Here is an 11,458-nt window from a genome sequence, read left to right on the forward strand (position 1 = left end):
ATAACTTCCCACTCGGAATCAATAAAGTACTTATTATTATTTTGTGTGACCCTCATTTTCCAGTGTATCATCTTCCCATGCTGACTTGATGTTTAGTCTCACATCAAGCCAAGATCAAATGCATCACAAGATTCAGAAACAGCCGGTTAGATTTTCAAGCCTGTACAGTGACAGATCTGGCTTTCTGGTCTTTAAATTGAATGCAAGTCAAATTGTTATTGTATTAGGTGACTGGCAATGAAAGATGACAGACGATTTTGTGCTCTGCAAGGTCCCACAAAGAAATAATTGACCAAGTATCTGTTTTGAGGAGAAATGTTAGACAAGGTACCTGAGAAGGTTTTCTGTTTTCATTTGAACCATGTACATAGCCTTTTTATATTAACTTGATGAAATTTGTTTAGTACTTCTCAAAAAATATGAGCACAGCTTAAAAGCTAAGTTGTTATACTGGCTTCACTTCATTTCCATCTGTTTCAGATGCACCCATAGATGAAAATAATAATAGGACTGAAGATTTGATGGAATTGAGGTCCCTCTTCACAATGCTTTCCCTTGGCCGTTGTGTTGTAACTTCAGTCACTAAAGCAGCTCAAAATTGGGAATCCTGTTGCTGCAGGCCTTCAAATGCAACACAACTACAATTGCCACAATTTGCAAACTTGTTATACAATGTAACCTGGAGGAGGTTTTGGCAGTCTTGAGGTGCATGAAGGTGGATAAAATTCCAAGGGCTGACCAGGTATGTCCTTGGAAAATGTGGGAAGCTAGGGGAAAAAAAAGATAGCGGGTCCTTGGCGAAGATTTTTGTATTTTCATTAGCCATTTTGTATTCTCGTGAGACACCAGAAAACTATGGTTCTCCTTTATTTAGGGCTGCAAAGACAAGCCTGAGAGCTGCAGAACAGTAGCCCTAAATTATTGATAGAAAAGTTAGCAGAGGGTATTCTGAGAGACAGGAACTATCTCCATTTGAAATGTAAGGGATAGTCAGCATAAACCTGTACATGGAAAATGGTGTCTCACATATTTGTTTGAGCTTTTGAAGAGGTGACCAAGCAAACTGACTAAGATGTTGTCTGCATGGCCTTTGACAAGCCCTGCCTGGTAGACTGGTCCAGAAGGTTATGTTAAATGGGATCTAGGATGAGCTAACTAATTGGATACAAAATTGGCCTCGTGATAGGAGACAGAGGATAGTAGTGGATGGTTATTTCTCTTTCCAGAGGCTTGTGACTAATTCGGTACCACGGGGATCCGTGCTGGTTCCCTGTCATTTGACAAGTGCGAAGTGATACAGTTTGGTAAATTAAACCAAGAAAGGCATGCACAGCTGACAGCTGACCCCTGCAGTGTTAAAGAACAAATAGACCTAGGGGTACAGCACATCATTCCCTGAAAGTAGTGACACAACTGAACAAGACTGTGAAGAAGGTATTTAGATGTTTGTCTTCATCAGTTAAGGCCATTGAGATCCATAGGTAACTTTAATCCATGTAACCGCATTTCATAGCTTTTCAGACTCTGTTTGTATCTGCTTCCGATTAAACATCAATACCTTTGCTGCTGAGATCCATGATTTTGATCTACTGTGACTCCAAGGTTTTGTTGAAGTTGCATCAACTGATATAAATTCAGAAAAAAAAAGTCACATAGGTCAAAATCATGGATTTTCTTTAGTGCTGAGAAAAAAAGCAGTTGTAGCGTTTATCTTGCGAAGTGGCAAAGCTCCAAGCACAAATCCAGTGACATTTTATAGTAATTTCTATACAATATAAAGGTATGTTTAGTTCTCACAAAACAGCAATATATAAACTGTTTTGAAAAGATCTTTTTTGGTCATCGTTGAAGTGTTACCCTCAACTAGATGGCCCATTGGGGCCTCACTTTATGGCATAATCCTAAAATAACTGTCATTTCTGACATGATAGAGTTTTGTACTGCCAGGTTGCATTATGCTTAAATTTCAAAAACCTACCGATTGGAAGAAATGAAGGGTGAAATCCGGGTGTGCTGTGGAAATAAAATGCAGCATCAAGAATAATATGAACGCTTCTGCCCTTCTCACTCCTCCTCTGAACTGACTGTAGCTCTTTTACATCTCCTAGTGTTCCTTTGGTCACTGCTCATTGCTCAATGTCAGAGAGCTTCCTTTGGCTTTTCATTACTGACTTAAAGGACTAAAATAATTTTTCTGATTTTCTAAATAGACAGATGAAGAAGCATAGTTTTAGGGTATGCAGCATTCATGTACTAAATATGCAGAAGCAGAACCCTTCAGTGATCTTTGTCACCACTTGTACATTTATTTAGACCAAACCCCATAAAACATTTGACAACACAACTGGTTGTTTATATATTATCATATTTTGTATAAAATATTCCTGACATACTTCCAAAGATTTATCTGAACTTCCAACAACAGAACAATCTCTACGGAGAATCCTCATGTTATTAAAATTTTTGAGCTAAAGCTTTATTTCTGAAGATCAGGACTCTAATCTGGCACAAAGCTCATGGTCATCTCAACAGTATTGACCCCTTTCCTCTTATAGACTTGTGAGGCTTGCACTCCAACAAGAAAATGGAAAAATTACTCTCTGTGAAACCTTTAAATTAATTGGAAGGACAGGTAAAGCATCTCTTCCCAGACTAATTGTATTGAGGCCATTATTACATTCAAATGAATCTCTTGAACAGGTCTTGGTATTCACATTCCTGACACTAAGCTTGAAACAGGGCACTTGCTCTGAACTGCCTCAGAAAGTTATTACCAGGCCGCCAGATTAAAAGACTCCATGGAGTTCTCAAAGCCAGGGACTCCCTGGCTAACGAACCTTTAAATTGAATAAGTCACATTTGAATAGCATTGAGAACCTGCGTTCCATGCACTGTAAACTCAAGGTATCCTAGCATAAATGGCAGAAGAAGTACATCACCTCACAATCCACCTATTGACCCATCAATTCAGGCACCTCCTGCCCCAACAATGGAAAAGTCTTTGGTCCCATATCAACCTCATCAGTTGACTCAGATAAAAGAACTGGCACGGATGCAAATCATCCTCACTCCCAAGGGAATGCTTAAAAGAAGAGGATGATTCCATTACTTTGGAATCTAAAATCCCTTTCAGAAAGATTAGAGTGGAAATAGGATGGACATTTAAAGTTATATAATTTTGGTTAAGATCATTTCACATTCTCAGATGATATCTATTCCAGATCAAAGTATAAAGTAAATTTATTATCGAAGTATGTACAGGTGTCCCGCGCTTTTCGAACGTACGCTTTACGAAACCTCACTGTTACGAAAGACCTACATTAGTACCCTGTTTTCACTTTTAGAAGGTGTTTTCACTGTTATGAAAAAAATTAGAGCGCAATAAAAAATCAGCGCGCGAAAAAATCAGCAATGATTGTGGAAAAGTAGTTCTACTTTATATAGGCTGTATATTTATCATATCATGCCTGCTTTTACTATATGTTACTGTTATTTTAGGTTTTATGTGTTACTTGGCATGATTTGGTAGGTTACTTTTGGGTCTGCAAACGCTCACAAAATTTTCCCATATAAATAAATGGTAATTGCTTCTTCACTTTACGACGTTTTGGCTTACAAACCATTTCATAGGAATGCTCTACCTTCGAATGGCGGGGGAAACCTGTATATGTCATCATTTTCTTGCAGGAGTTGTCAACAGAACAAATAGAATCAGTGAAAAACTGCACACAAAGACTGACAAACAACCAATGTGCAAAAGAATTCAAACTGCAAACGCAAAAATAAAAATAATAAACAAACAAACAAATAAATAAATAATACTGAGGACACGAGTTATAGAGTCTTCGAAATTTGACCATCAGTTGTGGAATCAGTTCAGTGCTGAGGTGAGTGAAATTATCTACGATGGTTCTGGCGTCTAATGGTTCAAGGGAATAACAGTTCTTGAAACTGGTGGTGTAGGACCTAAGCCTCCTTCTGACGAAAGATTGCAGAAAGATGCCTACATTAGAAGGAACTCTGCTACCAGCTTGCTGTGTGGTCACTATCAGGTCACCTCCGGTACATTTTGAGGTGAGCAGTAGAATATATTGCTTGATTCCATTTCAATATTGAGATCAACGTCAAATATGTCATGCCACACTTGAGAACAGCTGATCATTACTGGAGACAGAAGAAGCCTGATTACAATTATCAGAGAAACTTGAAGGCTGCATGATATATTTTTTATTAGAACAAGATCACATGAAAACGAAAAAAGTTATGGAGGGAAAATTTAATAACCCTCTTACTATTTTCTTATCATTTAAGAAAAAGGGAAGTATCGTAACTGATCACTACGCTTGGAGGGAAATCTCCCTCCAACATTATCACCTCATATATTTAGGAAGGATAACTGCCATTTTTCTAATCCACAGAATTTTAAAATGGATAGGTCTGGATTTTTTTTACTTAAATTATGAGAAAACATATTTTCTTCAAGAAATAGTTTTTAAACTTGGAATTGATGGATGTCCACAACAATGAAGAGGGAAAAAATGTAATTCCTGGCAGGCATTTGGAAATAATCACAAGCTAGTTGATGAAATTTGTCGTTTTAATGAGATTGATGGTCATGAGAAGAAATTTTTGGAATGGAGTTCCATGCAGAATGCAAAACAGTTGGAAATATTTGCATGCTTCCAGAAAAGCAACTCTGACAAATACAATGAGACAAAGCTGGTGGATGCATATCAAGCTATTCCCCTGTGTAGCAGCCATCCATCTTACTCAGCTCCACAATTTTGCTGCTGAATTACATGCCCTGTTAATATCTATCACAGTGTTACCTACTCTTGGCAGAACACAAGAAGAGCTGACTAACAGACCATAGCTTTGCCGGTCTGGTCGAAGCATTCGTTATTAACACGAGTAGCTGCTAGATATAATCAAATACTCACATGAGGGCCTGACTAAAAAACAGCTTAAATGACAGGAATGGATGACACAATCATTCAGAATGTGTGCAAGGTTGTGCTGGGTAGATAAGAAAAATTGATGAGATGTTCCAATGAAAAGTTTGGAGAAGAAACAAGTGTGCTCCCTTCCCTATTAGGTTAGCATGAACCCAGCTGAAAGAGGCGAAGCAGCAAATGAATTACTTTATCACTCCAAAGCTAAGTTATGTTTCTAGAACTCCTGGTGTGCTTCTTTGAGGTGCTCCCATAGGGCAGAGGAGGATATAATTTATGGTTAGAGCAGTTTTATGGTGCATTATGTAACTTTCTGAAATCAAAATTGAAATTTCAAGATTCCGTTGTCAGCGAAGAATATATAATGTACAATCTTGCAATTTGCTTGATCGCAGATAGTCAAAGCAAGAAACGTAAAACAACCCCATTAAAGGAAAATAAAATTAAAGACCAACACTCGATGCAAAAGAGAAAGAAAAAAGTAAAAATCATGCAAACAACAACAGCATTCTGAACCAAAACTGAGTCTTCTATTCCAGACCCCGGAGAAGGCCCAAAGCCTCACTATCAGCGGGCATGAAGCACAGCAGCCAGGCAGTCTTCATAACCTCAGCACCATGGAAATTACCATCACAGAGAACAAGCAAAATTGGCTGTTGTCCCAGCTGACAGCCTGTCTTTCCAGTCTATCTGGGCCGACGTTTAAATTGACCCAACAACAGAACAGCGAGAGGCTCTGCACTCCGTGCCCAGGCCCAAGCTTCTCTCCAGCTCTTCAAATCAGCTCACTGCCCAGAGCGATCCAACCTCACACCCAGGCCAGTTGTACGAACACCAAATTTCCTCTACCCGGGCCCCGACTTCTCCTTTCGGCATCCAGAGTGATCCAACCTGACTTCTCCTTTCAGCATCCAGAGTGATCCAACCTCACTCCCAGGTCCTGATTTCTCCTTTCAGCATCCAGAGTGATCCAACCTCACTCCCGGGCCCCGATTTCTCCTTTCAGCATCCAGAGTGATCCAACCTCACTCCCAGGCCCCGACTTCTCCTTTCAGCATCCAGAGTGATCCAACCTCACTCCCGGGCCCCGATATCTCCTTTCGGGCCCTGAGTGATCCAACCTCACTCCAGGGCCAGCTGTACAGGCATCAGAACTCCATTTGCACTGATTCTGCAACACACCATCTCGGCTCATCCCCCAAAATTGCCTCGCAGTTGTTCGCACCTTCACTGTTTGCGCCAATAATTTAACACAATTTACCTCAGAAAAGGTATTTTTAGTGATGTTTCTAATCGGATCTCTTAGCTTATTAACTACCAGCTGTTGCACACGCTTGGTAGCACCATCTTAACTGGAAGTTTTTTTTTTCTACAATCATAAATCTTTGCGAAATCAAAGAAAAATTAAACAAAATGTAATATTTGAAAAATCTGTGAAAATGAATACTTCTCCCCATCAACTTCCTACTCTGAGGAAAAGAGAACAACCTAACATCAAGATTTTAATAACTCTTTCATATGTGATCCTGTGGCAGGAGGAGAAGATGGCTGTGCGACACAGCGTACTTAGCCTCTCCGGTGAAATTATATTGTATTGTTAAATAGGGGCCGTGCACAAATCTGATTTGATGGAGACAGCCGTGAGAGCATGGAGGAACATCTGGAGTAACTTCTGAAATGCCCGTTCGCTGCCGCTGCTACTGTGCGATTGAGAAACTCCGGAGGGAAGGCCCTAAAGTCCTCGACTTTGCCTGCTGCTGGCAGCTGGGGCTGGGGTCAAAGTGTTCGGCAGAGATGGTGCTCAGTGCTTGGTGTCAGAGGGCTGGTCGGTGCTCGAAGTTTTCGGACGACTCTGCGTCGGTCTGTGGTCGGGTATAGCAGGGAGAGTTTTCTTCCTTCTCCCATCTGCGTGAGATGTGGGACTTTCGAGAGACTTTGATCTTTTTACCATGCTAATGGCCTGTTCTTCATCAAGTTACCGTATTGCTTGCGCTGTTGGAACTATATGTGATAATTATGTGGTTTTTGTCAGTTTTTCAGTCTTGGTCTGTCCTCTGTTTCTGTGATATCACACCAGAGGAATATTGTATTGTTTCTTAATGCATGCATCACTAAATGACAATAAAAGAGGACCGCATGTCCTCATAATATAATAATCTAATCTAATATTCAAAGTTCACAACTAGTGAATACTTTAAGAATGTTCAGCATGAACTTTTGAGATTTATGTTGTATCCATGATAATTTATTTAACATGGATTGCATTGCTGAATAGAAATTAGGGCATTGAAACAAGTCAGCCAATAACCACCCATTTACATTAATGCCATTATACTCTCCCCTAACTCCCATCAAATCCCTTCAGATTCAAATCACTCACCTACTCACTAGTGTCAATCAGAGTGGCCAATTAACCTACCAATTTGCATGCTTTAGAGATACAGGAGGAAATGAGACACCAGCAAATTTATGGAGAATAAGTAGGTTCCATACTTACATTTGAACCTAGGTTGATGGAGCTGTGATGCAGCAGTTCTGTAAACTGTGCCATTTTTTGCTCTACTGCAGAACTTCCTGAAGCAAAATTTGGTGTGCCCAACTTTGGATGTTATTTTTTTTGTGCTTTCACTTTCACTCTGATGAAAAATATTGAATAAAAGTTCCAAGATCTTATCATTGCACCTATCTTTTACTTTGACTGTCTTCCTGAAGGGAGTTGTAGAATTGTGGGGAACCTTCACATTTAAAAATCTAATCACTACAGCCAGAAATCCTGTAGGCAAAATAAATTGCCTGAAGAATTGTGAATGTAATCTCGGCTGTGGAGAATCTCTTCCATTGGCAGAAATTCATTGAAACAACAGTCCCCTATGGAGAAATAGTGGGTGAGAGCTGGACTCAGGTGCAACACGTGTTGCACTCATGTCATCACAGGAGCATCACACCAAGTGTGTGTAATTGAGTACACTAACCATTTAATGGGCAATTATGCAATTATATTGGCAACATCGACCATCATATTGGAGACCACTATGGTGCACAACACCGAGGATTGCAAATTTAACTGGGATAGATAAGCATCACACTTATATTGCAGGTCACCATTATTTATCGCATCAGTTTATAGATTTCAGTTCTATTCAAGAGTGAACAATTCTGATAATAGTTTCAAGTAAGAGTTTATTTTATTAGCTTCTACTTTTTGCCAACAAATATAATTAAATTTTAATATCATAGTACTTTATCGATTGGTGCAAATTACACTGACATAAACTCACGATATAGTTCAAATCATTATTGTGTCGATTTAAATTAACAATAACAATTTTCATTACTAGTATGTGTTTAACATAACAAAACTTCCACAAAAAACAAACCACATAAAGAGATTTGGGACAATTGACCAGGGTTCGACGAGTAAGATAGTTATAAGGAGCTTGTTAATGGATCAGAGGGAACTCGGAGGGATTTGAGAATCTGAGCACAGCTGAAAGTGAATAGTGAAAATCAAGGATGATTACGAGACCAAAAAGGGAGATGCACAGAGATCTTAGAGAGTGATAAGTGACAAGGCTGGGAGAGAATGCAGTAGTAGGTGGATATGATGCAGTAGGGGAGCAGCAAAGGATGTTATTAATTGCAAGGTACTGCTAAACAGGTGAGCGACTTGTACCAGATTAGAGTGTAAAATAATGTATCGACTATTGTGTAGAAATTTTATTTCACCCATATCTGGTACACTAAACATACGTTGAATATAGTGCTACAGTTCACAAAGAAAATTGAAATTAGTTCAAAGTACATTAACAGAAAATGATCTGCTAAATCCCAGAGAATACGCATAGTGACATTAATTGATCTGTTATCTCACAGCGCCAATAAGCCAGGATCAATCTTGACCTCTGGGCCTGTGTCTCGTAATCATCCTTGATTTTCACTATTCACTTTCAGCTGTGCTCAGATTCTCAAATCCCTCCGAGTTCCCTCTGATCCACTAACATGCTCCTTATAACTATCTTACTCGTCGAACCCTGGTCAATTGTCCCAAATCTCTTTATGTGGTTTGTTTTTTGTGGAAGTTTTGCTATGTTAAACACATAATAGTAATGGAAATTGTTATTGTTAATTGTATTGTATGTTCTCCCAGTGACTGCATGGGTAACATTTAGCTGTTTAGGATTCCTCACACAAACCCAAGACATGGGAGTTCATGGATAAACTGGCCACTGTTTTCACAGTTCCTGGTTTTAAAGTAGATGGTAAAATTTGGGAGGGGGTGAACGTGGAGAAAATAAAATGATATTAGTATAAGATTTATGTATGTGGATGTTTGAAGACCGGTACAGATTTGATGGGCCAAAGGATGTGTTTCAATGCTATATTATTCTATGGCTTCACTTACTGTTGACAATATTGTTTGCACAGAGGAGAAAATAAAGCCGGGAGAGAAAGGGACAGAGCACCTTGGAGTCACCTTGATATTCTGGTAGCAGAGCTGGAGACCAGTGACCATTGTGTATTTCAGTAGCATTTCAGTAATATTGTGAATATATTGTTTGATTAAGCATTCTTGTTTACTTATATAATTTGCTATGGATCATATGCAAAAATAAGTGAATTGTATAAGTCATGACGGTACCACATCATATGTTCATGTCTTGCTTAAAGTAAAAATGATCATACCCAGCTTAGTCAATCAATACACACAAAATGCTGAAAGAACTCAGCAGGCCAGGCAGCATCTATGGAAAAGAGCAAACAGTGGAGGTTTTGGGATGAGATCATTCATCAGTCCTGTTTTCTGTTTTCCATAGATGCTGCCAGGCCTGCTGAGTTCCTCCAGCATTTTGTGTGTGTTGCTTGGATTTCCAGCACCTGCAGATGTGCTCATCTTGGTACATAATTTATTTCCTGGCTCCGTGTTTTCCTTTGAATTAGTTTTTAAGATTTGGAGTTATAAAATATAACAATGGTAATGAAGTATTTTTAAAATGAACCCCCATCGAATACCTATTTGTTGAACTGCAGCAAGACATTAGAGTTTTTTAAACAGTACATCAAGTTGAGTTAAAAAAGAAGCAGCGCAGCATGTGTTCTTCAGAAGGGATGGACAGAAAATGGCCAAATTCATGGGTTCATAAACAATAAGTACTAGGTGATAATAATCACAAATAAACAAAAGCAGAAATAGCTGAGTAAATCAGAAAGATAGATGTATTTGATTGCACAAGAGATAACTGGATATACTGAATGGTTTGAGCATTATTTTCAAACAAATGAAATAGTCAGTGAGAAGTAAGTAAGTGCTGAGCGCATTTAATTAAAAGGCATACAATTTGCTCAGATGTTTACTTCTTCAACCAAACCAGCTGAAATGAGCTTGGTTGATATCGTGAAAGTAATGCAGGAACACTTAGAACCCAAGTCATTGTTGATGAAAGAATGCTTTCAGATTCGGAAGTGGAATCAAAAGGAAGTCCACTTCCATGTGTGTGGCTGAATGAAAAGATTCTCTGAGCATTGTCAGTTCAGTGACAGGCTTAACAATACACTGAGAGATCATTGAGTTTGTGGAATCTCACAAGAAAACATTCAAAAACGACTCCTAACTGAAGCACAACTTACGTTTGAAAGAGCAGTTGAAATTGCAGTATCAATGGAAACAGCAAAGACAAAATTGAGTTGCAGTTAGGAATAAAAGTGAACATAAACAGAATGGTAACATCTAAACAGAAACCAGTCTCACTGAGCAAATTATGTTACCTTTGTGACAGGGGTTTACATACAACAGACCAATACAGGTTTAAAAGTGAAACTTGCAGAATGTGTAACAAAGTAAGACACAGACTAAGAGAATGCCAGGCAGACAAAAATAATGGACTGCACAGGAAAGAGAGAAAGATAAAAAGTCAATTTGCAATTTCAGAAAGAGCACTAATCTGCATGCTATTGATGAATAATCTGATGATGAGAGTGACACAAGAATGGGTACCTTTGAGAATTATAACAAGAAAACTAACATGAGACAAGCAATATGGTTTACAACAGGAATAAATGGCAAATTAATTAAAGTGGAATTGGACACCAACTTGGCCTTTTCAGTCATTCCACAAAATGAGTTTGATCAGCATTTCGAAGATACTGAACTGAAGCCTGTAGAAAACCAGATAAGAACTTGTACTAGAGTAAAGATAACTCCTGTGGGATACAACAACCAAAAGCCACATTGGGCTTGTATGTGGTAAAAACAAAAAGGCCAGCATTTGGGGGCAGTGATTGGCTGAAGCAACTACAATATAATTGGAGATCCATCAACTACTTGCATCCCACATCCCCTGCAGCAGAGTCAACTGAAAATGAATTAAGAAAGATACTGAATGATGCCACAGCAGTATTCAGGGATGGCACTGAAAAACTCAAAAGATATCAAGGATAAAACAGTTTTAAATGAACATGCCACTCCCAAATTTTACAAAGCATATTTGGTTCCTTATACCCTCCGTGAT

Source organism: Mobula birostris, chromosome 7 (assembly GCF_030028105.1).
Source record: "Mobula birostris isolate sMobBir1 chromosome 7, sMobBir1.hap1, whole genome shotgun sequence".
Classification (NCBI taxonomy): domain Eukaryota; kingdom Metazoa; phylum Chordata; class Chondrichthyes; order Myliobatiformes; family Myliobatidae; genus Mobula; species Mobula birostris.